The sequence below is a fragment of the Gopherus evgoodei genome, chromosome 3 (assembly GCF_007399415.2).
Source record: "Gopherus evgoodei ecotype Sinaloan lineage chromosome 3, rGopEvg1_v1.p, whole genome shotgun sequence".
Classification (NCBI taxonomy): domain Eukaryota; kingdom Metazoa; phylum Chordata; order Testudines; family Testudinidae; genus Gopherus; species Gopherus evgoodei.
Window position 1 is genome coordinate 112416943 of NC_044324.1, and position 25845 is coordinate 112442787.

General features: G+C 37.1%; 1 protein-coding gene across 13 annotated transcripts in view; it reads left to right on the forward strand.

The window, feature by feature from the left end:
* Nucleotides 1–25845, forward strand: part of EYA4 (EYA transcriptional coactivator and phosphatase 4) — a 248085-nt gene that overhangs the window by 84277 nt on the left and 137963 nt on the right. The window contains exon 1 of one of the 13 annotated variants that reach the window (XM_030556345.1): nucleotides 24612–24830. The exons of the other annotated variants lie outside the window; for them this stretch is intronic. The gene's annotated coding sequence lies outside the window, so the exon portion shown is untranslated. Of the gene's footprint in view, nucleotides 1–24611; nucleotides 24831–25845 lie in introns of those variants that run through there. 13 annotated transcript variants of the gene reach the window in all.

Below are 25845 nucleotides of genomic sequence, written 5' to 3' on the forward strand. Positions count from 1 at the left end.
ATGGCGTGTTATGTGCTCTGTTTTTTTGTTTTTGTTTTTCTCTCTCTCTGCAAGCATACTTGGCTTAATTAACTTTGCTGAGGAGAGTCCCCTAAGAGAAGAACTTAAACTGTTAGAAAAAAGGAAGAGAGTGCCCTGCTTGGCAGTATTGAGTCTTGTAAAATAAATATCATTCGGGGTGTGAGTGGAAATCTGTACAGCTTTTTCCCTTTGTGGCAGAATTCTGTTCTGAAGATTAAGCTAATACTGACTGGCTGAAATTCACCATCTCTGTGCTTAGCTTGATTAAAGTATAGGCATAATTGAGTGTTAAGGTGGAAGGTGCATAACAGCGCTAGAGCCAGTAAAAAACTGCTAAAATATGCAATTCAGCCACTGAGTTCCCTTTCCTTACCTCTGTGGGAAGGTTTGTTTAGTAGGTCAATATAATCACAGATCCATGCCATGTCTCTGCACTTCTGCCAACCCACATTGTCACCCATCTACTCCTCCCTCCATTTTACCTTGATGGAAGCCCCCATTACTAGATTCCCACACTTCCTTAGAACAGAGTATAGTGCTACATAATACAGGGGCTAGGGACTCCTCCCCCCATGTCCTGCCCTCCTCTAAATGGCTTTGCTGATCTTCACACTATAGATGCTTGTAGAGAGCAGGAGCAGTAAGATACAGACCTTTGTGGGAAGGGAATTGTTAATTCTAAAGCCTGTCCCCTTTCAATATCCAAAGATATTACAATAGTATTAGAACAGGTGCCTCAGTTCACTAATTTTCCCCCCTGAAGTGACAGAGTTTGAATAAAGATTATCCGGAAACAAAGGCTGATGAATGGAATCAGGAAGAGGAACACTCTCTGTACAGGAAAACTTTGAAAACAAAACATAACACCACTCCTAGTGTTTCATCCATTTTTTTTTATTTTTCTATTCTCTAAAGACTTAACAGTAAGGCAAAACATGAAACAAAACACTCATGAGCAACTCTTTCCCTCCTTTTCTCCCCACCCTCACCCCCCATTCCCCTTCAGATTCTGGGAACCTAGAGTCCTCACTTGGTCCATTCGCTGCAGAGGAAGAAACATCTAATCTTTGTTCTTCAGAGCACTTTAAATAATTTAATAAGTGCAAGTGATTAAGACATTAAGAATTAAAGTATCTTCAGAATCAGCCTCTGACAATGAGGAAGCATTGCCCAAGTTTCTAGGTGAACACACAAGTAAAAAGGCCTTATTTGCTTCTTCTAAACTGGTGAAGCTCTGCTGGAAGTTAACTGACTACAAAACAATTTATTAGAGATGCCATACAAAATAAATATTGTAAGACAGTAATGCCTTAAAATTAACTAAATGTGTTTTAAAATGCCTTTAATTAACTAAATGTGTTTTACTTTTCCAAAAGTGTACCTCTCAAAAATGGCATATGTTGGAAACACATTTTACGTAAAGACTCTTTGGAATAAAAATAGGCAGGTTTCTATGCTTATTGTATTTGAATTATCAGAACCATACTAACTAAAAGGTATCCAACACATTTTTTATTTAGTAATACATACTTTTACTTCTTATCAGAACTAACTAAAAACAAACAGAAATTTTCAAAGTAGAAACTTCTGTTGAGAATATTATCTCTAGCATCTAACAGTTAAGGGTAAGACTATCTTTATTATGAGGGGCAAATGGGAAAATATTTACACCAATAAGTGCATTTCATTTTTAGTTAATATATGCAGCTTTAGATTTTGCCTAAAAGATGCCAGTTAAAAAACAGACCAACTGTTAACCACTTGAAAATGCTGCTGAAAATTATGATGGTGGGTCCAGTTATATTAGAAGATAAATTGCAAGGAGTGGAGTCTTAAGCATTTGACCTGCTGACAAAATCATGGGAAATTTGTTCAGTGTTAGATCTTCAAAGGGAAAATCTGTTTTTTTACCAACATTTCTTATCAAAGGCTAGTTGGTCTTCCCATGAGTTTGTGTATTGTGCACACAAAAAAAAAGTTCTTGCAATCCACATAGAAACAAGGCATATTATTTATTAAAAAAAAATGACTGATAAAAGCCCTTCCAAAAATATCAGTGGAATAAACTATCCATTGGGTCCAGACTTTTCTTGACCATGGGTCTAGTTATAAACTGGGGGAGGAGGGAGAGAGAGAGAGAACTTGTTTATGCCATTTCTAAAAGTTCAGTGTCTGGAGACACTAATAATTATTTGGAGATCTATTATGGCTTTAAAGACATATCCCTTCATATTAGGGGAATGGACATGAGGGTGTGGGCCAAGAAACAAGGAGAAGAGGCAAACCATTCAAGTGCTAGCTCCTGGAGGAATTCTGTCTTAGGCACTAGGACATTAAAAATGAAGGGCTAGATTGTTTTTCCTGTACTGAAATTCATTTGACATGAGATTGGAGCAAAAAGGTGTTTAAGGTAGTTGTGGTTCCCTAATTCAGCACCTGCCCAGCCTCTCTGTGAGTGAGAGCCACCACTGGTGTATAGTCCCTACCATTGACATAAGCAGGTGCAATTTGATTGAATTAATGTTGTTTCCCCTGCTTAAGTCCAAGGTAATTTTGGCCCTATGTCACTGGTGCAGTTTATCATGAAACATGCAGCTGTCCACGCCTTTTGACTTGGACAATAAGAGAATACTGTACTTTGCAGGTGTCTAAGATAGTCATCAACACTGTATTTGTTTCATAAATTTGTGGTTTCCAGTGTTGGATAGCAATGGCTGGAATGTCTTCTCAACTTAGTGTTAAATCATCCATAACAAATTATTCCAGAGTTCCTTCAGGACAGGATAGCTGGAGATCTGGCACTCAGCACCCCAGCCCACACTGAAGGCAATGGGACTACTCATGCTTACAGTTCAGCATATGCTTAAATACTTTGCTGAAGACTAAATGCAGCCATTTATAGGAATGGATAGAAAAACTGATAGAATCTCAATTTCTTGCTTTCAGGTTTCTTTCTAAGGCAGTGTTAAATATTAAATTTAGAATACAACCCAGTTCCTTTCTTTCGAGTTAAAATTTGATGTTGAAATATTTTTTCCGTCCACCTGCACTTGAATTATGCAATACCTCTTTTATGTATTAGCAGGCAGGATTCTGTTTTTCTGTGTCCAGGTTTGCCCTCAATCCAAAATAATTTTTTTTCTAGACGTATGCTTGGAAGAGAAGGACCATCTTGTGAACCCCCTTTATCATACAGATCTGACTGCATAATTCTGAAAATGAAAATTATACTGCACACCACTGTTTAAGATTGAACATTAACTGTTTGATCTACAGCCCTTGTGTGAACAATTCTCATTTATCTTAATGTTTGTTACATGCTTGTGAAGACTACAGATTAATTGCCCAATCCTGTAATGTCTGTCAAGGTTTCAGTGAGAACTCTCTCTGGCAGAAAAGGTCATTTCTGTTTTTTGTTCTTTCTAATAAATATTATTACTTGGTATCCTAAGGGCATGTTTTGGTTACTGAATATTATTTCTGCTGTATAAGAGGGAGAATAGGAAGTGCAAGCATAAATGTGAATAAATTAAAGTGGGTTTTCACTGTCTTGCCAAAGTGAGATCTTAGGAGGAATGACCATCAGTCTTTGTCGTACTTAGGAATATCTGGTTTCAGAAAACAATAGAATCCTTGAGCAAGTATTAAAGATAATGCTTGTGTACAAAATATATTAATCCTGTAGGTTGAGGATGGAAGCAGAAAGGGAAGGGCTCTTCATTTGTTCAATGATATAAGAGCCTTGCAAATGTAGATTTTTTTTCATAATAATTGTATGTATTGTTTAAAGAAATGACTATAGTTATGATACAGTTAAGAAATAAGCTATCATAGTAACAAGTATTATAAACTGTCATATTTTTGACAAGAGTAAAACATCATTTTCACTTCTTAAATAAATAATTACTCACAGCTATTCAAATTGTGCATGAACTCATCCTTTCTTGAGAGTTATATTTAGAGTAATCTGCCGCTCAGAGTAAATAGCCAAGGACCAGGATCAAGTCCTTGCACAAGTGACTAATGAACATTCAAACTCCGTAAATCTCCTAGGCCCAGTTTTAGGCATCCATGTGGTCCACAAAACATCCCCTCTTCTGCAGTCAGACAGTTTAGGTTCCCATGCCATTCTTGGAGGCAGAGGTGGTTGTGGTGTCTCCCTTATAACTTTTAGCCTAGTGGTTTGCACATTCACCTGGAATGTAGGATTGACAGTTTCAATTGCCCCCTCTGACGAGGAGAAAAAATTGGACGGGGTCTCCTACACCTCTTAGGAGAGTTCTCTAACCACTGAACTAAAAGTTATAAAGGAGCTTCTGGCATCACCAGCTCCTGCTTCAGGAATGGCAGAGGCATCTTTGCTGTCTTGACTCCAAGAGTGGGATACCTGACTCTGATTTCTTTGCTTGTGTATGCATAATTGCACTAGCTCTCATCGAGTTAGTGCCAATATAAATAGTAGTGTAGCTGAGATAGCAATGGTAGCCACAGTGAAGGCACAGCTGAGCCGGGCTAAGTACATACTTGCCTGAAAATGATGGGTATGACTCGGCACAACTCAGTCGTGCCTCTATCAGTGCTACTGGGGCTACAGTGCTATTTATAAATGTGATGACACCCAAGCACATAATGTAGATGTAGCCTACATGACTTTTACACAACTTGTAACAGTGTCTGTTGCCTACAGGAATAGAAACAATTCTAAGATCACAGTTCCATTGAGGGTTTTTGTTGACAAACCAACAGCAAAGCCTGAATGGGTTTGAGTTGGTATCAGAACCCCTACTGCAGTTACAGCTTCAACATTTTAAATTTGCCAGTTTTACTTTTATGTGAGACCTTCTGGTAACACTACAGGCCTTGAGAAGGAAGTTGCAGGTTTTTCTTCTGCAAAATGGATCTTCAGAAGAGTTATCTTGTGGGTGAATGGCTGTCGGAAGCAGAGTGCTGCAGTTTTACCTTTAACATACTTTTCTTCTTTGGTGTATTTTAGTGACCATGGACTTTAGCATAAGTGGTACCTTTCTTATATTGACTTATCCTTTAGAAAACCATTAAACCATAACAGGTTGTGAATTATCAGGTTATTGATGGTGCCTCAGGCAACTTTAGTAATGTGAAATTAGCACCATTAGCTTATTAATGAATGCTGTTAGTACAGTTGATTTCTTAATTTTTCATTTAATGACAGAAATCTTTTAAAGAAAGTCTTGTGGGGTTCTGTGCAATGTATCCTTTGCCATGAGATATAACACATTGGAGAAATTAGTAGAAATGCCTTTTCCCCACTGTTCTGAATATTTTTGTCATAATATTTTTTTTGGAAAATATTTTTCTTATATGATCCCTGGTTTTATGAGAGACCCTTATCACTTCCTTCTTCCTGGCCCCTATTATTATGGCTGTCTTGCCTTTCTATTCATCTGTGGTCAGTGATTCAGTGACTACTTGATGTCTTGCTTTCCATCAAAAAAACTAAATTGGAAGGCAACTTATTTATTTATTTACTTAAAGTAAGCTGTGGGCCACTGACTACTAATGCAGCTTGAAGAGTTGGAGAAGCAATTTATAGCTGTCATTTTCTCCCCCGAAGATACCTTTTCCTCTCTTCTTCCTCTTCTCTTCCCTCATCACACTCTACCCTCTCACTTAAAACCTTAAGAAGCTGAATTTGGAATCTTAAACTAGCTCAATTCAGGTCTCTAACCTAACCTTCAATTTCAAAACTGCCTGGCCACCTTTGGAGCAGTGCCTAGGCTTGGAAGGTAAACAATGATTTCCCTTTAAAGTCCTAGTACACCTTCTCCCCAGGGGCACTAATGTTAGAAGTTTTGTTTGCTTAATAAATTTGAAAACCCTTCTTTAAAAAAAAATTACCGGGTGATACTTTTGTGTCCAGGTCTTCCTTCATGTGTGTCAGTAACAATAGTAGTGAGCAATGGCCAGTCCTGCTGGTAAAATGGCAAAATCTGTTAATTGATCCACCTGGCAAATCTGTGTCATCATCAGCATTATTTAAAAGATGGCATAAATGGTGACATCTGGGAGCCAATTCATCATTTAATTAAATTATCCTGTAATGAAATCTGCCATAATGAGATTAATTTTAATTATTAATCAGGAGCTGACATGGGCACAAGACACCATAAATAATAAATGAGAATTGTGTCTGCTCAGTTTCTAAGAAAGGACCTACTTTACAGCAGCAGTGCTTTTTATGAAGCTGTGCTGGGTTTTTGCACTGTCAGAATTGTTGAGTTGGTTTGCATTTCAAAGTATAAAGAAACAATATTAATCAGTATATGCATATTTGATGGCAGTTTTGAGGTTTTAATTTTTTATTTGATTCAGGGATTTTATTATTAGTCACTTCCTTTTTTCCAGAAAGTAACTTAATTTGAATGTGTGTAAATAAAAGATTTGAGAGAGAAATGTTGTAAATATTATTTTTAGTGTGGTAGTGCCCAGAGTGTGCTGTGCACTTTCCAACAGATGAAAACTCAGTCCGTGCCTCCATATATATACATGCTAATAGGTATCACCAAGTTCTGCTAGAATTACCACCATGATTCAGATTGTGTCAGTATTTGCATCATAACGGGTTTTGTGACCTGGCTATAAAACATTTCTCTGGGAAGTACCTTAGTATTTAAGGGCTGATACTGAAGAAATGAGTCATTGTGGGTACTGGCCATAGACACTGAGTGAGCTTTATATAGCCATACTAAATATGGGGGTGAAGTAAGGGTGGCATGGTATGGTATTGCCACCTTTACTTCTGTGCTGCTGCTGGTGGTGGTGCTGGCTGGTCAGAGAACAGCAACTGCCTGCCGGGCACCCAGCTCTGAAAAGGCAGGGTGGGTGGAGAAAGCAGCGCTGCTGCCAGCAACAGCATAGAAGTAAGGGTGGCAATACCATGAATATGCTTCTATGAGTATGTACAGTAATTTCCTATAGCTTTTTGGGGTGCTGCATAGCATGAAATATTTTCAAACGGGGCCCAGCAAAAGAAGTTTGAGAACCCCAGATCTAATCTATGGTGAAATAGCATGGTGAGGTGTACTGAGAGAGCCTCTGAAAGACGTGTCAAGAAATGTGCATTTAAGACTTTGAAGTTACTAACTGGATGGCCATTCTTGTGGCTTATGCTAGTTTAGGACAAAAATGGAAAATAGTACCAGGATATTGATACACAAGTATTGGCATGAGCATTTTTGTGAATTAATGAACCGAGCGCTATATAAACTGCAACTTAATCCAGAAATTAACCCAGCAAAAAACATGCCAGTGACATTAGCGGAAGTGATGCTAACAGTCAAACACTTACGAAATGATAAAGCACCTGGTCTTGGTAACGTTTCATTAGAACTGCTAAAAAGTGGAAGCCTGGATTTTGATAACCAGCTTCATAAAATTGATTTAAGTTTGGAAAACTGGTCACATTCCATAAGATTGGAAAATGGGCTGCATCAAACCTTTTTTCAAAAAAGGAGAGCCACGAGCAACTCAAGTTATAAGGGAATAACACTGGTGTCAGTCCCTGGGAAAGTGTTTCTGATCATGCAACTGAACCTGCTGAAATGTTGTCTCAGCCCAAAAATGAGAGACAACCACTGTTGTTTCTGTACAGGTTGATCTACAATCCATGCTATATAGACTTTGTGGAATGGTATCAGTGCAACAATAGGAAGTTCACATCACATTTATAGATTTTGCTGCCACTTTTGACTCTGCACTGATCGGCGCTATGGATACTGCTACCAGTATGGCATGTCTGAGGAGTTAATGTGCCTACTGGAGGAACTGTACCATGGAATATTTAGCTGTGTGAGGGTCAACAGTTGTATTGCAGGCTGGTTTTCAGTAGAATCAAGAGTATGCCAGGAATGTGTTCTCTCACCTATGTTAATTAATGTTCTAATAGACTATCTATTGACAAACCTTTTTGAGCCAAAGTAGGAGGTGTGAAATTCAAAGATTTATCTTTTAGAAGATCTCAATTATGCAGATAGTATTGCCTTACTGGGAGAGACTACTGACCAGCTACAGATAATGCTCAAAGTGCTGTGAAAAACTGCATAATCTAGGGGATGCAAGATTAGTGGTGATAAAATCAAAGCTATGTATGCTGCCCCCCCCCCCAAGGTAGCCCATTGATCCAGTTCATTTCTAGATTTTTGGGAGGGTTACTGCAAAGACTCCATGTTCAGTGGATTTTCTTTTAAAGCTTTTGCTTTTCTATCCAGCTCATCCTAGATGCATTCAGTAGATGACAGTATGAGGTACATAGTGGCAAGTCTTTACATTTTTAACAGGCTGTCCCTTATTTCTATAAATACATGTTAAGGTCTGGACAAATGTTCAGTATCATTGTTAAGTTGCAAAATTAAACTTTGGCCAGTTGGACACAATCTATCTGGAAGAACATACCTCTGAAGCATACTGTGATAGTCCTCTTTGCACAGGACAGCTGTAATTTTGTACAGATTCCTAATTGCATTGGCTCAAAGTCAAAACAACTCCCAGACCATTAAGTTAACCTCTGTTTAACTGCCAGGAAGTGTCTGAGATAAACTGTGCATTTGGACTGACACCTTTGTAACTTTTTCAAGGTTAAAAGGCTCTCTTTAGGAGTTTAAAGTAGTTGCTATTTTTTGAAGCTGTCTTTACAGTAGGTATATCACTGTAGCATCTGCATCTTCTGCTTTTGATCTGATTAGGTCTCTGGTTATTTCATTTTTGGTTTGTTCATATTTGCTTCATTTGCAGGATGATATAAGTGGGCATAAGGAAGTCCGAGTTGGTATCGCTAACATGCAAAGAAGCTGTAACGTGTAAATGTGACCAATCTAGACTTCCTTAGATGTGTATGTATAAGGGGGTTCAGGCTGGTTTAATTTACACACCTAAGAGACAGAAGAAGGTGTAAGCTAACATAGGAGATGGACTACTTATTAATGTATGTTCCTGTAGATGCTTTTTTCTTGTTATACCCTTTCTTCCAGCCCTTCAGCATGTCAGCAGCACCATCTTAGACTCAGACTCAGTGCAACTGGATGAGCCAAATTCAGAAGCAGTATGAAAAGGGGTTTACACAGATAAAGGGGTGTATCCAAGTCTAAGTCAGAACATTAGACTCATCCCTGGAAGATTCTAGGGGGAAATTTTGACATCACCGGACTCAAGAGACTAAAACTGAGCAATTGAGCGGAAAAGGTATTTTAGTCAGACTGCTTAAAGCTTTTTTTGGGTCTGATCCAATCCCCACTGAAATCAATGGTAAGGCTCCCATTGACTTTAATGATGTAGGACCAGACATGTTGTTTTTAACACCTATTTTACTTAAACAATAAATGAACATTTTGGAGAAAGTGCATCATTGTACCCCAAGATTCAATACCCCACCTCTTTCGTTTAAAGTGTGAAAGCTTATAATATACTTGTTCTTATATTCCCTGGAGTTTCTCCAGGAAGGCCAGGCTTAACAAGGTTTAAAAAATTTTTAAAAAGTTAAATTCAAACAAAGAAAAACCCAGCCACACACAAAAACACCCAAAACAGTGTTCCCCGATATCCAGTTCCCCAACTTTTTTAAAAACAGCCCTTTGCAGGACACTTTTAGGGTAACCATTGTTATAAGTGCTCAGAGTAGTTGTTGTTCTGAAAAGAAAACTGCTTCCTAAAACAGACCTGAGCTTGAGGAAAGTATATGAAGCTTTATAGGACAGACTTATCCGATCTCAAGATATCAGACTTCAAAACAGACTAATAAAACTGAAATATGAATATAGTACGTTTCCTCATTGATTGAATTTTACATTAATGGAATGAAATACAGTGAAGAGGTAAAAGCAAATAAAATGCTAGCAAACATTCTTGAATGAATAAATAACTTCACTATTGTCACCTTGGACTCCAAGTCTGTTTCTAAACTATCTGTGAAAGCTTGTACAAATTTGAAGTAGTTGAAGGAATCAAATTTGTTGGAGAACTTCCTTCCTCCCCTCTCCCCACCATCTCTGCTTCCTTATCCCAGTAGGCATTCCTTGATCATGAGTTCTCAGGAGAATTAATTCAAATAATCATATAAATATTCTCAAGCAAATCCCTCACATTTCCATCAGAATTTTATGAAACTTTTAATAATTTGTGCTTGTTCTTCAAGACTCTCTGCTAAAGTTTTTAAAGAAATTTGACATCTTTGGATCAACATGAAGACAGATGTAATCATAGTCACTTAAGATAGCAAGGATGTCTTTTCATGGATGAACTTTAGGTCTATATCCTTCCTCAATAGAGATTTCAAAATTGTGCCTGAAGAACTTTCAAGTAGTCTCAAAAAAGGCCTGCCTGCACTAAACCACTTTGGTAACATTTAAAAATACATACAACTGAGAAACCAGAATAAATTCTCAAAGATGCTTTCTTGCTACCAATGTCTGCTTAGTTAGCATTTGACATAATTGATTATCCTTGGTTTTTTTAGCTTTAGGAAATTTAGATTTGGCTAATCTTTTGTTAATTAATATAATGTTATAGTGTTTACAATCCTGTTGTTTCAGTTACTATGAGCAGCTCCTACCTCCTTTACGCTGGAGAAAGGAACTAATCAGAATTGTGCGTTCTTTTCCTTTCTGTTCAATGTAGCTTTGGAATCAATAGCCACGAAAACCCAGTTTTTCAGGCATCAAGGTCAGGATATTTTTCTCTCAAAAATCTACAAAATTTCATTCCTAAATTCCTGCACAATCCTCAGAGTCTTCACACATTAAAAAACAATTTGTGAAAAAACTACTTTTTAAGCAATTTTTAACTTCACCTTCTATTCAATCCCAGTTTTAAATTGCCAATGAACTGAATTGTACCTAAATCTCCCCTCTGACTTTAAGAAAATGGCTTTTATTAACACTGATTTATCTTCAAAACCAGTCCCCAATCTCCTAGAATGTGGGAATCTTTGTAGCTTTCTTTTATGGTCTATGTAGTAATTTAATGAAGATTGATCTCTACGTTCTTACTCTGAAAGTATGACTTTAGGAAGAATTTTCTGTAATATCGATCTTTGCTTCATTTTTATTGGCCTTGATAAACCTACAAGATTTGCTCACAAAATTCTTGAAAGCTTTGCCAAACGTTTGGCTCAATTTACCTGATAGAAGTCTTTATCATCTTTCATATAATGTCATATGAAGAGACATCAGTCATTGTTCAAATATTCAAAGTCTCTGTAGTCTTTTATAACTACTCTTCTAAAAGAATCTGGCTTTTCCATTTTATGCACTACCTGCTATTCCATATGCTGTCCTACTGCTCCCTCCAAAAATCCTATTTTTCATTTGCTTCTCGGTCATTCTTAAAAGAATCGTGGTTCATCTCTGGATCCTGTCTGTGTTCTTCCCTCAATGTATCCCTTCTGATTTTGAAAACCAAGCTAGTCATCTGTGGTGTCATGTTTTGTTCTCTGAATGATACAACTTATAGAATCCATAAATTTGAATGTCTCCGAATTAAAGGACAAATATCAATTTCAAAAATCTCTGAGTTTTTGCAATAATGTAATCAGTTATGGGGCAGAATTCTTCATCTATTGAAGCTGTGATTGAGATGGAGGGGCAAACCTAATGTGCCACTTTTGCTGGGGCTTGCAGTGGGACCCTTGTAGGGCATCATGAACTGCCTTGGACAAAACCTGGCCAGTTATGAGGCTCTGCTACAACAGTATATAAGAGCTGCAGCAGAGGGGAAAATCCCTACCACAGGGTAAACAGAGCTGAACACAATCTTCCAACAGACATAGAAGCAATAGAAAGAAGGTTCAGAGACAAGCAATAAAAGGTAATATATGTGTGAAAAGACTTCCCTGTAAGGAGAGATTGAAAAGTTTGTGACTTTTAGTTTTGAGAGGAGACAAATGAGTGGGTACAATAGAGTTATACACAGCACTGTATGGGTGTAGATAAGGTAAATTGAACACTCCTATTTACCCTTTCTCATTATAAAAGAATTAAGGGAAATTCAATGAGATTGAAAAGTAGCAACATTGAAACTGATAAAAGGAAATACCTTTCTGCACAATGCATAATTAACTCTTAGAATTCATTGCTGTTAGATATAATTGAGGCTAAGATTTTGGTGGGATTGGATAGACAGACTGGACATCTGTATGGATAATGAGAAGATCTGCAGTGATATTAGACGCATTTTTTTAGATGAGATATAAACATTTGTGCTTCAAGGTATACAGAAACCAGTAGCTGACGGGATCAACCTCTGGGTAGGTGATTCTATAATTTGACTGAACAGCAGAGATTCTTGCACCTTCTTCTGCACAATATGTTACCACTTTCAGAAACAGATCACTAGGCTACACAGACCAAAATTCTGATCCAGTATGGCAGTTCCTATTTAGTGATCTAGGAATAACAGACAGTGATCTCCTGGCTGACATCTTCAAAACTGAGCTGTCAGCCAGGATTAGCATGCATAACTCATTGGACCAGATATTTTTTCTTTCTCTCACTGTCCACTGCCCCTGCTTTGCTCTTATATAGAAATTTGTAGCAGCACTGCCTACCAAGTCTGGTTTTGGGCTAGCCTCTGTCTCAGTTTCTCCCTCTTAGGTTCCTCACTAACTTTGACAGAAGTTTTCACATATCATATAATACCCCTTCTTGGGGTCCAAGTTTGTTAACAAACTTCAAAAGGAAACAAGAACTAATTAACGGTCTCAGAACCATTGGTGCAGGGTTCTTGGTCCTGTCCTTCTTGAGGCTTTCATCTAGTAGACTTATTCTCCAAACTCTAGCCTTTCTAGTTGTCTCCTGATTCCTACACTCCTCAGGCCCTCTGCCTGTCATCTAGGGAGCATTTCTTTGTGTAGAGCACCTCATGCAGCCCTCCTGTTCCTTTGAGTCTCTCCCTGCTCTTTCTCAAGCACAAACTCCCAAAGCTGCCTACCCAGAGCCGCTTTCCCTCCGCCCCGCCCCAGCTCCCCGCAGGCTTCTGTCTTATGTATACCGCAGAAAGCGTGATTTAGCCATGTGACCCACCTGTCATGTGACATTATTCATATTCTCCACCTGGGAAGCTGAATTAAGGGTGTCACAAGCGAGGCTGGACCCATTTCCCTTAAAGGACCAGTCACCCTGTGACAATATTGTTGTAAGAGGAAACAGCCTTTTTCAGTGACACTGTCCTCCCATCCCACTCACCCTCTCATACCTAAACCCCTTAACCTCACAAAGGTATTTAAGTTTTCTAAATACATTTTTGGGGCCCATTCCAGACTCCTCCTTCTCTCTCAGCTATTCCATGGCAGCTCTCAGAGGGTGGATACCGTGGGAATCTATGTAGCACTAGATTTGCTCAAGCTCTCTGCCTTCATGAGCAGTTCTGTAGGCTGTGAACAGACATAGAATCCCTCTCAACACCTTGCATGTGGTGCCCAGCTCTGCTGAGTTTTGGCCGCATTAGCGTGGAGCCTATATGTGTGGCTTCATTGCCCATTATTTACACGTACACTGTATACGTGGCAGGATTCGTCCCATAGTAAAAGATAATGTGTTATTGTTTTACTGTTGATTTCAGTCAATAATGGTAACTTGACCTTTCTCTTTCCTTCCACACATCTGAGAATATTTCAGCTATTACTTAATATTTCCAAACACTTCCTTGAGCTCTTGTTTGGTATGCTGTTGTCTTTGTTGTCATATCTATTAGTGCATTTATTTATTTTCTTTATTTCCTTTTTCTGCTTTTCATCTTTTCCTTCTTCTTTAAAAGTTTTCCCTCATCAGGTTGTGTTAAATTCCTGAAAAAATTGAATCTGGTGTTGTGGTTCAGGCCCATCTCTAACTGAAAGTACTTTGAATTAATATACTTGTATTAGAATGGTGACAAAACCACTGGAACAGTGTTTTGTATGTTTTTTTCAAGAATATCAAGGTGCATTTTGTATATTTCTGGATTGGTCTTCACCATACATTACTTGCGTTTCTGTTTTGAGAACATAAAGTTTTGCAAATTTGAAAAACAGAATATAACTGATTGGAAATCTGAGGAAGGAGCCTACAGCCGTGTTTCAAATTAAGGCCATATTCCTGCAAAGAATTACCCAAATGTCTAACCCTGTGTACTGTGAGTAATCCCATTAAAGGCAATGTGACTATTCGTGAGCAAAAAAATGAGTACATGCATAAGTCTTTGCATAAGGTGTATTGTATATACTTATTTGTACATAAACAATTTTATTTTAAAAAACATAGTTTAATTAAATGTGAATCTCTAAACTTTTTTGAGGTTCACTAAAAAGTTATAAAAAATATAGTTACATATGTATGTGTGTGAGAGAGAAAGCAGGAGGGAGAGAGAATATCTGTACTTGTTTTATGTGACCAATGACCGGTATCAAAATACTACCTTCAAAGCTGAGAAAAATCTCTTGGCTTACTACAAGGAAATACCATTAATGTTTTTTGTCTGTGTTCCATTAAGGGTTGGCAGTTGGTTTCTAGTTTGGATAAATACTTTGTTCACCTGAAAAAGTAACTAGTTTTCTCTCAAATTCTTTTATTTTATGCATATTTCCCACTCACTACCAAAACAAACAACAACAACAAAACCCTAAGAACAGCCTTGTACATTTTGCATTCCATACTGAAAATGTTCACTGTTTGCTTGTTATCAATGATTAAAAAGCCTGTGGAATAGAAACCTATTCAGCACCAGGAAGTTGATGCCCAGAAAACACTTTGTGGGAAATGTTCTACTTACAGCTATGTAGATAGGAGAAAAACATATTATAGATTTTTAAAAGTGATGCTATTTTTATATTTCCCATTTTGAAACAGTTTATTCCAGGGCATTAGAGCTGTGCTCCACCTCCACTCCAGCTCCAGCAAAAACCTGCAGCTCCACTGCTCCAGAGCTGCTCTATGCTCAAGCTCCAGGCTCCACTCCAAAGCCCTGGTTTATTCCTAATGCATAGTGTATTATACACCACCTTAATTAAAATCTCTTAATTATTTTATTAAATGTTATGATATATGACTCTTTATTCTTCAGTGACAGTATACAAATCCAAATGCCCTTTTTACGGTTAATCTGCATTTGTACACTTTTACTTCCACCTATCATATCCAGGACTAGATCTTATATACCTTATTAAAACTAAATAATAATTCCAAATGTATGTGCTGATGCTGAGAAATTGGTAATAATGATGAAGAATGTTTGCTCTCCAGTGATAGTTGCTTGCAAGATAACTTACCTTTAAATTTTTGGTGAAACCTCTGAAATCTTATATTTTTTGAGTAGGTTGGTGTTGAAATCCATATCCTGCTCCATATTCTGCTCTCAGTTCACCAGTACATCCCTATTGACAGTATCGTTATATGACTTCAGTAGGATTGCACCATGTAACTGAGAAGAGAATTTGGCTCACTGTATTCTAACTTTTTTATACATAGAAAGACCATGTAAAGTATGTAATAAGGGCCAAATTTTGCTGGTACATTGGGTATTTGTGTGGATTAACACCACTGTAACTTAGAGAATTTAGAGAACTATTTGAACATAAGTGGACTTTAACAGTATTGTCCCTCAGTGCTGATTTTAGGGTAGAATGCTTGTAAAGTGCTATAGGATTCTTGCACATAGAAGAGTTCAGAAATGTAAAATTTGTTGTTTGATGTGTTCAAGGGGCATTGTCATTTTTACTTCTTACTTAGGGAGTTTTATGAGGGATAGGTTTAGTACTGTACTCTCTGTTGATAAAGCTGTTCTTGGAAGCCACATTCTGCTCTGTTATGCCCTTGCATCACAGATGAAATCAATGAGTTTGCATGGGTGTAACAGAGAAAAAAATGTGTCTTGCAAAGGATTTTTAATAGGGCTGTTGATTAATTGCAGTTAACTGTCACGATGAACTCAAAAAAATTAATCGCAGTTTTAATTGCACTGTTAAGCAATAGAATACCAATTCAAATTTTCTGCATTTTCATATATATTGTATTCTGTGTTGTAATTGAAATCAAAGTGTAAATTGTTTTTATTACAAATATTTGCACTGTAAAAATGATAAACAAAAGAAATAGTTTTCAGTTCACCTCATACAAATACCGTAATGCAATCTCTTTGTCGTGAAAGTGCAACTTACAAATGTAGATTTTTTTTGGTTACATAACTGCACTCAAAAACAAAACAATGTAAAACTTAAGAGCCTACAAGTCCACTCATTCCTATTTCTTGTTCAGCCAATCACTAAGACATACAAGTTTGTTTACATTTACAGGAGGTAATGCTGCCCTCTTCTTATTAACAATGTCACCAGAAAGTGAGAACAGGCATTTGCATGGCACTTTTGTAGCTGGCATTGAAATGTGTTTACATGTCAGATATGGTAGACATTCATATGCCTCTTCATGCTTTAGTGACCATTTCAGATGGCATGCTTCCATACTGATGACACTCGTTTAAAAAAAAATATTAATTACATTTGTGACTGAACTCTTTGGGGGAGAATTATGTATCCCTTGCTCTGTTTTACCCACATTCTGTCATATATTTCATGTTATAGCTGTCTCAGCTGATGACCTAGCACATGTTGTTCATTTTAAGAATGCTTTCACTGCAGATCTGATAAAACGCAAAGAATGTACCAATGTGAGATTTCTAAAGATAGCTACAGCACTCGACCCAAGGTTTAAGAATCTGAAGTGCCTTCCAAAATCTGAGAGGGATGGAGTGTGGAAGTCTTTCAGAAGTCTTAAAGAGCAACACTCAGATGCGGAAACTACAGAACCCGAACCACCAAAAAAGAAAATCAAACTTCTGCTGGTGGTATCTGACTCAGGATGAAAATGAACATTCATTGGTCCGCATTGCTTTGTATTGTTATCGAGCAGAACCCATCATCAGCATGGATGCATATCCCCTGGAATGGTGGTTGAAGCATGCAGGGACATATGAATCTTTAGCGCATCTGGCATGTAAATATCTTGTGACACCAGCTACAATAGTGCCATGAAAATGCCAGTTCTCACTTTCAGGTGACATTGTAAACAAGAAGCGAGCAGTATTATCTCCTGCAAATGTAAACAAACTTGTTTGAACAATTGGCTGAACAAGAAGTAGGACTGAGTGAACTTGCAGGCTCTAAAGTTTTACATTGTTTTATTTTTTAATGCATTTTTTGTATATAATTCTGCATTTGTAAGTTCAGCTTTCACGATAAAGAGATTTCATTACAGTACTTGTATTAGGTGAATTGAAAAATACTATTTTTTTTTACAGTGCAAATACTTGTAATCAAAAATAAATATAAAGCGAGAACGGCACTTTGTATTCTGTGTTGTAATTGAAATCAAAATATTTGCAAATGTAGAAAACATCCAAAAATATTTAAATAAATGGTATTCTATTATTGTTTAACAATGCGATTCATTGTGATCATTTTTTTTAATTGCTTCACAGCCCTAATTTTTAACATGGTTAGAAACCAGAATACAGTAGCCTTAAATTAGAGGTTGCTTTTAAAATGTTACAAAGAGGGAGGCTTTTATTTTAGTTGAACATTAAGTTGTTGCTAGATTTTCCTCATGGAAAAAAGTAATAAAGGACTGTAGTGTAACAGTGCAGAAAAAGGAGCAAGTTGCTGAAAGCTGGATAATTTGGGGATATAGAGATGTCACTTCCTCCCTTTGCTAGGCTGTGAAATTCTTTGTAATTCCCACTGGTAAAGCTGCCAACACAAACAAAAAGACCCTGAAACTTCCCCTAAGTCCTTTGATAAAGTAGAAAAACATATAATTGGTGGAATGCCTTTATCAGTGTAATGCTTGATATCGTCTCTTAGAAGCATCATGGACAGAGTAGAAAAGTGTTATGAGGATCCAGAAGGAATATAAAAACCTAAGTAATAGCGAGAAAAGGTTGATAAAATAGGTTTCGAAGCAAACATTTTTTACTAAGCAACTTTAACAGAAAAATCAGCCTTAAAAAATGCAGAGTATTAACTTGTCTCACAATTGCAGTATTTAGAGTCCAAATGACTACAAAGATATATTTCTGTGTGATATCTTTAAGTTTTTTGTTACTTCACTTAAAACTAAGTAGTTATCTTTAAAAGAAAAAGGTTGAGAAATCAGTATTTAGTTTAAACTCTCAGCAGTAACTGTTTTATGATCTGATTTATCTGTTAACACATGGTCAACCTTAAACATAAATGTAATTCTGTGGAAAAAGCTGTAAAAAATTCCCTTTATGAAAAAGCAGTGGTCTATTAACCTATCTTTTTCCCTAATTTTTAAAAGAATTTTATGAGAAGGTTTCACTGTATGCCCCACATAACAGCATAAAAAATCAGAAACAAGAAAAAGGCTATTCAGTACATGAAGCTGTTTCCAATCAAGAGCCAGTTAACAGGCCCAGCTTAGCTAGACAGAAAGGGTATCATTCTCAAGTACCCACCACAGCTCAAAGAGGAACCAGACTTTTTTCACTGTGCTGTGCTGTGTGACTGAGGCGTGACATTAATTTTTAGTTAAAGTTCCATTGCAATGCTTGTTTGCAGCACCGTCTGTCTGCTTAAATGATAAAATAGGCTGAGCATGTACCATTTGGAAGCATTGCTTTTTCTATAAGGTTGTTTAAGGACCCTTTTGTCTTACTTCTAAAAGTTAGTGTCCGTATTATTAGTGACTTTTTTTTATATGGGTGTAAAACATTGTGCAGTGCTGAAACTTCGCGTACGAAAAAGAGGTCAAGTAAACTTTCCTACTATATGTTTTGTATATGGAATTTCACCTGAAAGAGAGAAACATCTAAATGGAAAAACAAATATAGTGAAACCTGTACAAGGGACCACTGTCATTAGGTAAACTCTTAAAAGTTTGCCCCTCAATATCATTTAATTAATATAAAATACTGCAATTCTCTGCCATCTTTCATAGGAAGACCACCTCAGTTAAGCAATTGTTTTTTTTTGTTAGTCCATTGAGATGGCCACCTAATTCAGGTTTCATCTTAAATGAAGCTATACATAGGATAGAGTTTAAGGACTAGATGAGATGAAGGTCTCTTAAGCATTAATTCACACACTTCTAAAAATACAGATTAAGTGCTACTGAAGAAATCAAATCTTATTTCAAGCTATTCTTAAAGTGAATTGCTCAGGTGACACGCAGGAACCTAAAACTAGCCGTAGCTAACCAGCTGAGAATTCTCCTGGTGTGTGGTGTAAGGAGTTCTCCACTGGTGTAAAGATGGCATAGGCAGCTCCTACACCAACTGGCCTTCAGTCCTGGGATTAGGGGTGTGTCAGGAGTGGGAATGTTGGGCATGGGGATAGAGTGCCTCTGAACTCTGCCAATTCTCAGATGCCTTGTGGTCCTTTAGGCACCATAATGAGTGGGTGTAAATTGCTTTAATTCATGCTGGGCCCAGGGACAGTGTAGTTTGGCCCTCAGTAACAGGGAGCTGTAGCTAGCTCCCTGATGGCCTTCCCCATCTGTGCCACATAGAAGAGCATCTGGTCCTGTAAATCCAGCAATTGTTTAATGAGTATCTGAGTATGCTTAGGCTTCAATTGGGTATTTTAATTGTAAATTATAGAGATGCCAGATCCAGCTTCATATTTAAGTTCAAGTTTTGCACTTAAAGCAAGGGTGCAGCCTCTTTATGGTGTACGAAAAATACAGCATATTCTCCCACAAAATAACACTAACGCTTTTGAAAATATAATAAATTTTCCGAGAATATAATACAGCTTGCATATATTTCTTTTGAGAGGAATAGGATAGTTTAATCTAATTGATCAGAACAACACTACAGAAAAGTGTTCAACGCAAGAAATAGGGTATCTTGCAGCCAGCTGAAAAAATGGAGAAACTTGAGGTGGGCAGAATGTAAATTACTCAGATTTAAACTTGTGCAGGACACTAACCCACTATTCTTACTAAAGACTCTTTGGACCTTCAGTGATTAAAAATGGTGAAGATCTCACCAAAAGACTTAAAGCAAAAGCTCTGTACATTCTATCTTCTCCTTCCCAGCCCCTTCCAAATATTTTGAAAAATAAAATAGTTCTCCAGCTTTCACATGTATGCAAAAATAAAGCTGGAAAATTTATCCTCACTCTCATAGCACTTTTTAATATCTGTTTCAGTTCTCACTGGTAGGCAAGCAAAAATGTGTTTTTTAGGAGCTTCAGTTAAATTAGCATCAGCAGGCATAAAACATCGTGCGGTGATCTTACTAGATTTCGCATGCTAAACTGAGTCAAGATGGGCCATTACTTGAAAGGGAGCTCATCAGTGGAAGCCACGGATGTTGCAGGCAGTGATGTTTGTGGCTGGATAGGTGAAACGATCTTTTGAATCAGACTGAGTCAGTGGTCAGCATATGAACAGGTGCTATGCTGCTGGAGGCACTGACTTTCAGAAGCAACCCAGGAGAAGTTGCAGAAATATTGTACTAAATGAACTAAGTAAAAACAACAGATGGTAAATAGTCTTCAGTGCAAAGATTGTGTCTTCATACACCTAGTAAAATAGATATGATTGGGGCTTTGGGGCACTATAGTAACATAAACATCTAGTAATAATTAGCTATATTTAGTGGGTTGGAATTAAATATTTTTTGCAGCTTTGCCTTCAGTGTCTTCTAAATCTGAACCCAACATTCTAACCTATTTTTAGAAGAAATAATCTGTAAAATGTTTTCACAAAACGAGTTCTTGAAACTGGATACTTATTTCCAAATGCTAGTATTTTTTAAGGCATCTGGATTAATTTCAGTAGAATAACCCCAGGTTAGATGCAGCACTGCATTGAAAAATGCAAGGTGGAAATCTAATGTAAATTTGCTGATTCTGGGGACAGTCATTATTTTACTGAAGCCAGTGAAAAAAACTGCCATTAAGTTTTCAAGGGGTGGAAAGACTGCAGCATTGTCAACTCTCACAATTTTACCATAAATCTTCTGATAGTTTGTTTTTTTTTCAAAAAAAAAAAAAAAAAAGCTCATGAAGTTGTGTACTTATATTAGAAACTCAGTTTTCATTTTTTAAAAGTAAGTTTCTAGCCCTCCTGGTTGTGGGGAAAAGTTGGAATGTGTGACACCTAAAGGCTCACCAGAAAGCAAATGAAAATACACAATATTTATTATATTTTATAATCTCAGGAATTTAAAGTCAATTTCATTATTTTGGGGGAATTTAATGGTTTTTGAATGCTTGGTGTTGTCAATGTTGGGATTGGGGTTTCTGTCATTAATTTGCATTACGATGTATAATGCATGTGTGAGTGTATGTATAGACACAACATTTTGGGCAGTTTAAATGTATGTAAATTTTGATATATTAAAGTGTCTTTTCCCATGAGTTCAGTAATTTACCGAGTTTGCTTCAGTTTTTTGAAGTATTTGTTTGCTTTAAAGAGAACTTTTTAAAATAAGATAAATATTTTGAAAATAAGAGCAAAAAAAAACCTGTTTGGAAGTCCACTGCAGACCACTGGAAATCAGTGATACTTGTGCTTCTCAGTCACTTAGATGCTTTTGAAAATCCCACCTGCAATAATTAAGTGCACTATGGGGTGCTCTTTATCAGGGAAAGAGGCAAAAATGCACAGTAGTGGTAAAGAGTTTGGGAGAAAAGAGCATTGGCTCTGCTGTCAGCTCTCCTTTTTTCAGTATACCTCACAACTCCCCCCACCCCCCCCCGTGATCTCTGTATCCTGTTGCAGTTGTGAGAGAATTAGGGAGTGGAGCAAAGTGGTGGAAGGTGACAGAGATCGTAGGCAGACTCATTGTGGTCTGTTCATCTTCTGACTGCAGTGATGTCCAAGCACATCTCCAGGCAGAAGTGAATGCTTGGAGTAGCAGCACAGTGGGGCCAGGGGTCCATGGCTGGGGCTCCCTGGTGCTGCAGTAACCCACCTATTATATTAACAATAACAATAAAGATATTTATTTAACTCACCCTCTACATTTGCAAGCAAGACCCTGCAGAAAAAAGTTAAGGTGTAACTGTTAAGAGGCAAATCTAGAAGCATAACGGGTTCCCCAAGATCATGCGAACCAGCTAGGTTTGCAGGAAGTACCTCTTCCATAACTGTGTAAAAGCAGAACAAAATCACAGGAGAGAAATCACATCTGTGGAAAATGGTTCCTCCTTAGTCATTTCAGTTTGCAGGTGCAATAGTTTGCTGGTCATGGAGATGTTGAGGTGGTGGTTTTCTTAGCTAGTAATAAGAAGGAAGCTTCTTCTGAATAACCTATTATAGAGGCACTATTGACATTATTAATGATTATTACTACTTTGTCTGCAATTTTCTCATTTTTTATACGTTTAAAAATATTACCTTTAAAATTTTATTGGGTCAAATATTGCCCCCATCATTCAAGGCCCAAAAAACAATGGAACCATCTTGATTCTGCTGTGCCAGGAGGAGGCCAAATGCCCATGCGCTGTAGTAGTGAATTGTGTGAGCAACTGCACTGTTGCTCTGTGCAAAATGTCAGGTGGAAGGGGAACCTGATTCTGTCGCTCACCAACTCCCATGGGCTTTCCCCTGTGCAAAGCCCTTTAGCTGGGTTTTTTCATCAAGCCACAGGATTTGGCCCTTAATTCACATTGTCTATATATTTTCTCTGGACTTCAGTCTTTACTTTCACAGTATTTTCTATGGTAGCTTTTCCTTTGTATTTTAATCTAATGGTGAAATAAACCGCAAGTGCTTACTCATGCTATAACTTCAACATCTGACATTTGATTATTATAGCAGTTAAGAACAGGGATAGGTCTAATACTAATGTCTAACACAATATTTGAAAGCCGATTATACGCTCCCCAAAACTTTACCTATGCTTCAGTGGATTTTCATTGTCAGAGAGGCAGGCCTATATTGTACCACATCATATAATAAAATGAGGATTAGTTGGTCTTTTAATACTTGAGATAATTACAGCTGACAAGCACCTGTTTAAGGATATGCTCTTAGGTACACTGAGTAAAAAACCTAAACTATACTTCCATGAAGTTTTCAGTAGGAGTTTTAAATACACAAAACAGGTATCTGAATATAAGTATTTATTGTAGTCCTGGCAATCCTTTCTAATAATAAAGAGTTGGGGCTGTCAAATGATGGCACAATATCTATATCTGAAGTGACATAGCTTTCTAGCCCAGTTCATCAATCATATTTTATTAGCTTTAACAGAGACAGGCTGCTATCTGTCATTTAAATGTTGTAGTGGTGACAAAAACTGGTGCCGAAAATGTGCTGCAGGTGTAACTTTCACTCAAAGACTATTCCTAAGCAGCAAGTTGGTTTATACTCATGTGGGGAGAGAGTGCCATCTTCAGTTTCATGTGTCCATGTAAAATAGCACTGAACTTTTTGATTTTGCCTGGTGGCAGAAGGTGAAAACACATATAGCTGTAGAACTCTGGGAAAAAGTCCCTTAATTAAAATTAAAACACACACACACACACACACACACACACACACACACACACACACACACACACACACACACACACACACACACACAAATAAAAGGTTTAAACATGGCACTCTTCCTTACATTTTAAAATACAGTTTATTTAGACATGTCAGTTGAGACACACAACTGGCAATACAATAAAAGTCTGCATTGTGTGGGCCAAGAAGTAGGCTTTGTTTCCATCTTTAGGTTTGTGAGGACATGTGCTATAAAGAATAATAAAAATGCAGGGGGCGGGAGGGGAATGCTAGTGGATACACAAAGTGGTAGCAACCAAATTCTCATTTATTGTGTGTAGAAGACATGAAAATTATTTTTATTTACCCTGTCGTATTTGTATTATACCTTTTAAAGTGCAATCAATTCTGTGTATTCTTCAAGAACAGAATTGACTTCGTGATGTTTGCGTTGAGGTTCTGGCATTTGACCCTTGTTTTTCTTGGCACTTTTTCATTTTACAGTGGAACTTGAGGATACTCCCTGTCTCTTGTTTCCAGCATGTTAACATAGTCAAGTAAATATTATCTAGTGCAGTCACATACATTATTCTTGGGACGAGTATTTTTAAAAAGTTTTGAAGTCCAGATCAAACAATGGAATTCATTATTCTTGTGCCTGAATTTCTTTTATTTATAAGATGAGTGTTTTCTTGGCAAACTTACGTTCTTTGCCTAACATAAATCGTATAACCTTTACAATATGTTTTGTTATATTCAAATGTAAGTATAATAACCTTAATATATCTAAATTGCTTGCAGTTGGTAGGCTGAATTATTTCATTTCTATATTTTAACATTTAGTTTCTTCATATATTAAGAAGCAGATGTGTCGCAGCGACAGCAGGCAAGCAGAGACTAGGAAAGTGATTTCATTAAAAGAGCCTTGGGATAAATGCAGCACATTAGATACCCACTGAAAGACAGGAGCTGTTGATGGGGGTGACCTCTGAATGCAAGTCATCTTACTATAAACAGAAGGGTGTGGAAAGCCATTGGTCGGAGCCAAGCTTGTTTACTATCCAGATCTCCTCTTAGTTAACTTAAATAACTGAACTGAGCTAGGCACAGTGACAGTTCAAGGGAGAACAAAGTGTCTTTACCAAGAACAAAGTGTCTTTAGTAGTTCCTGGATCTAAATACAATACTGCTGACTTACACAGAGTTTCCTGGTCCTGGAACTGGCTACTCACCTTTGATGCTGTACAGTGGAATTAAATCGGTGCTAAACATAACACAAGTATATTTTTCTGGAGACTAAGTTTACACAGTTGAGGCATTTGTTTCAGTTCTTCCAAGGTAAATGAGGTAAGCTTATGATGGATTTTAATGTGAGCGATTGATTATGCATGTAGTTTAGCGATAAACTGTGAGAGATACTAGTGGGTACTATATGCACAATTAGGTCTCATTACAAAAAGGACATACTTTCTTCTCTGTAATTAGTTGTTTTGAATTTGGTTTTAACACATCCAATTGATAATAGTGACTCTTGCGTACAGTAGTTGAGCATGTAGCTCATGAGTATGAGTTCCTCAAACGCTCTAATTTTTTGTATTTTCTCAAAAAGTTTCTTTTTCATTTTTCCCATTATACTTTAAATTCTATAGGAAATAAAATGCATTTTAGATAACATGCAACACAAGTCTCATACTTTATATAATCTGTAAATAGTTTATTGATTTTTTGAATAAATTTAATATAGGGAATCCTTAATGGTTAAAACATTGTGACAAGTGTCTTGATGGGAAATTATCATTTTTCAGAGCCTTAGCAATAAAATTAAGTAGTTCTATTTGGCAAAAAATATTTATCTAATTAAGTATAGATATGAAGTGAATATATTTTATTCGTATTACATTTTAGGTTATTTCTAACACGATTTGACATTTGTTTAGAACAGAAGATGATGAAGTGTAATCATACTAATGTGTCAGTGCTAATTTTTCTTTAAAAGGCTACCTTTTACCTTTCCTGGTAAACTTTTCTGAAGTGTTATATGACATTCGGGAGCAAAAGTGTGGTGTTCACATTTGATTGTAATTTTACTGCTTTGCAAAATCTCTGAATACTTTTTGATGTGGTTTGTAATAACATAAATAGTTTCTGGAAAATGAATTCTGACTGTAAAATGTTTGGTTTTTTTAACATAGGTTCCTGCATAAAGTGTTGATGTACAGCATGTTCAAATGCATTTTTCTACCTTTGAGTCAGAGTAGTAGGCGAGTACAGCAGAGCTGTTGCTCTGCTGCGTTCAGGGGCCATGATGTGAGCTGGCATAATGATTACTGCTTCTTAAATGTCTGTTTCATTCAAGAGAATC